Raw genomic sequence first — 3085 nt, 5'->3', positions numbered from 1 at the left:
GATATGTAAAACCTGTGCCAATGTATTTACAGTTGCTATTATGCATGTCACCATCAGAAAAACCTATCCCCAAAGATGAAGCCCTGGCCCTGGTTGTTCAAAAGCTGGATAAAGCTACATGTATCCACCCGAAAAAATCGCTATACAACAGGTAAGTGTTAGTAAAACATACTATGCTATCCACTATGTCATATGTCTATGTCATACTATGCTGATCCTCCGGTAAGGAGAATGCATAAACAAAGAAGAAAGTTGCCTGCAGGGATGTGAGAGCCTGGTATTAGTGGCTGACTATACCAGGTACTCTGCTTCATGCATTCGGGATTATTGCAGGAGGTTTTCACAACTGCCTCTGTGCCAATCTCCCTTGTCTCAACTGTTGGGTTGTCAGCCTTGCATATGTGACAAAACTTGAACAGAAGTAATAACTGGGACAAGAAGACAATGTGCTTGGGCTCTGAGCGAAGATTTTTGTCCTGTACTGACAACCTGTAACAGAAGATAAATTATAATTTAAAAAAAAACAAAAGTGCAGGATATCATGAAATTTAGCCCATAATAGTAATAGGCAATCACTGTCAACTATGGAATTTTTCCTAATACCATCAAACAGGTTAGTCGATGATTTTTTGTGAATTTTGAAATTTCGAACATGTACATGTGACTGCAATATTTATAGTGGTGACAAATATTATTGTAGTTAAATAGAAATATGTAATTAATAATACCATAGTAATACTAACTTCTTACTAACGGAGCGCGAGGGCCGTACTGGGGAATATTGGCCCGAGGTCATGGCAGTATGGACCGAGTGCAGCGAGGTCTGTACAAAAACGACCAAGGGCCAATATTCCCCAGTACGGCTCGAGCTAGCTCGGTTAGTAAGTAGTTTATTATATGGCTTTTGAATTACCTTTTGCCTTGTTTTTGCAAGCCCGTAATCAGCCCGTGGGCATTACGGAAGAATAATGCCCTACAGTTCAGTCACAATTGGCCAAATAGAACGAGCGTTATATCGGCTACAAACACAAGCCAATGATATAATAATGTTTTATAACCTTAATAATAGTAATAACCACAACAAGCTTCACGTAAGGAAACTTTGCTCTTACCCTTTGTGTTTTCATCTTCCATCTCTGTTTCTGTCTCAGTTTCCGTCTGACTCTCGTACAATGAGCCTGATTCAGCCTGGTCCTCCACTTCCAATTCATCTAACCCATCCAGATCTTCTTCCCCTTCGTCAACTTCAATATCTGGCTTCTCAGCTTTCACACCTTCAGCAGAATCTGTGATGTGCAGGGTTTGGGCTTCCAGTTGTAGCTTTTTCACTAAAAAGCAAGACATTTCAGATTTTTTCACACTATGAAAAGTGGTAGTCACAAAGTAAAGGGCAGGATATACTGACAATATGCAAGGTACTATCAAAACTGGACATGAAATAAACTACGATACATATAGTTACAACTTTATAGTGTATACTGCAATCTATTTTGGCTGCATAGTTGAAATCATGTCTAGGGTAATCGTCTGATTCTCCACTATTATTTTACAAAAGTCTAATAATAATAATGATAATTTTTTCAAACGGAATTTTTAAAAATGACCAGAAATAATCCCTGGATTATACATTCTTTGCATAGCCCTTTAAAAAAATATCCATCACACACAAAGCAAAAAAAAAAAAAAAATCCTAAGCCTTGTAACCTGACTGTATGTAATCATTTGCCTGAACTATACCTTGTCTTTGCCACTTCTTCTGTTCCTTCCTCCGACTCTTCAAATTATCCTTCGATGTTTTCAATTTATTATTCAGCTGCTTGATTTCTTCCTTTAAAGTACTCAAGCTATTCTTCAACTGCCAATTTTCTTGCTTGAACACTGAGCAACTGGAGCAGTCGGTCAAGCATTCTTCTTCTGCGTTCGAGATGTCAGCTTGTGGTATATGTAAATCTTCAGTGCTGTTGTCTTCTAGCTCAACGCCGGCCGGTTCGTGTGCACTACTCGTACTAGCAGTCAGCTTTGGAACTTTGAGATCTGGTTCGTCTGTCTCCTCTGTCGAAGTCTGAGAAGATTCCTTGAAATTTGCCATCGCTGCCTTAATAGCCTAGAAACCAAGATATGTACATAATTTTTAAGGCTTGACTAGACAAGGTATTAGAAACATATCATTCCTAAAACGATAGGACAGAGACTTAGTACTTGTGAGATATCTCACCATTCTTTTGCCTCGATTACTCAGGGGTTGTTCGTCCTCTGCTGCATGTACCTCAGCGTGAACTGTCAGGAAAGCGGTAATTCCGAAGCTGTCTCGCTCTAAACATGGAATTGATAGAGCTTTTTGGTCCTTCAACAATGTGTAGTTTCGAACAAAATCATCTGGCTTGAAATGCTTCGAGCATATCACGGAACTCTTCAATGGCTCCCATTGAGCACGTTTCAGTCTCACAAAATCTGTCCATCTCTTCCCTCGTTTCTTCGCCTCTGGACGCTCATCGCCGTAAAACGGTATCGTATGGAGCCCTATTCCATTCTCTAAGCTTCTGACATTACTACGACCTCCAACAACACATCTGTGCGGCATATTTGCGACCAATATCAGTCTAACCTTACAAATACAACAAGTGAACTGTGCGAAATACGGATTGTTGGGTTCTCGAAGTGACGTCACAGTAGTCGCCAGACCCTTGATCCTTGAAACGCGGTCGTGAGCCAAAATGGCGGCGATTTTAGCACGATTTTCCTTACTTCAACGGGGCATAAAAATTCAAGGATTTGACCGAATCGAACAATTTTGTTGAAGAAATACTCACCAAACCATGAAAATTTTTTTAAGCAAAAAAAAAAAATTAGGGGTTAGGTGCACTTTAAAGGGAAAGTACTGTCCATAAAAAGTTTCTCTAAAATACTAAAACGTTTCCCCAGGAATTCGAAAATAACTGCCGTTTTGTCCAGTTCCGTGTAAAAATGTGACAAGAGCAGTTTGAAGTTGTCTCTTTCGTGACTTGGAGAGCGCCATCTTGGATATGACATGTGGCGATGCAGCAATAGTCAACAAACTTGTTTTGCTGACGAAACTTTCAGATGT

Source organism: Montipora foliosa, chromosome 3 (assembly GCF_036669935.1).
Source record: "Montipora foliosa isolate CH-2021 chromosome 3, ASM3666993v2, whole genome shotgun sequence".
NCBI classification, from domain to species: domain Eukaryota; kingdom Metazoa; phylum Cnidaria; class Anthozoa; order Scleractinia; family Acroporidae; genus Montipora; species Montipora foliosa.
The sequence above is the reverse complement of the archived record's forward strand: the minus strand, read 5'-3'. Positions refer to the sequence as shown.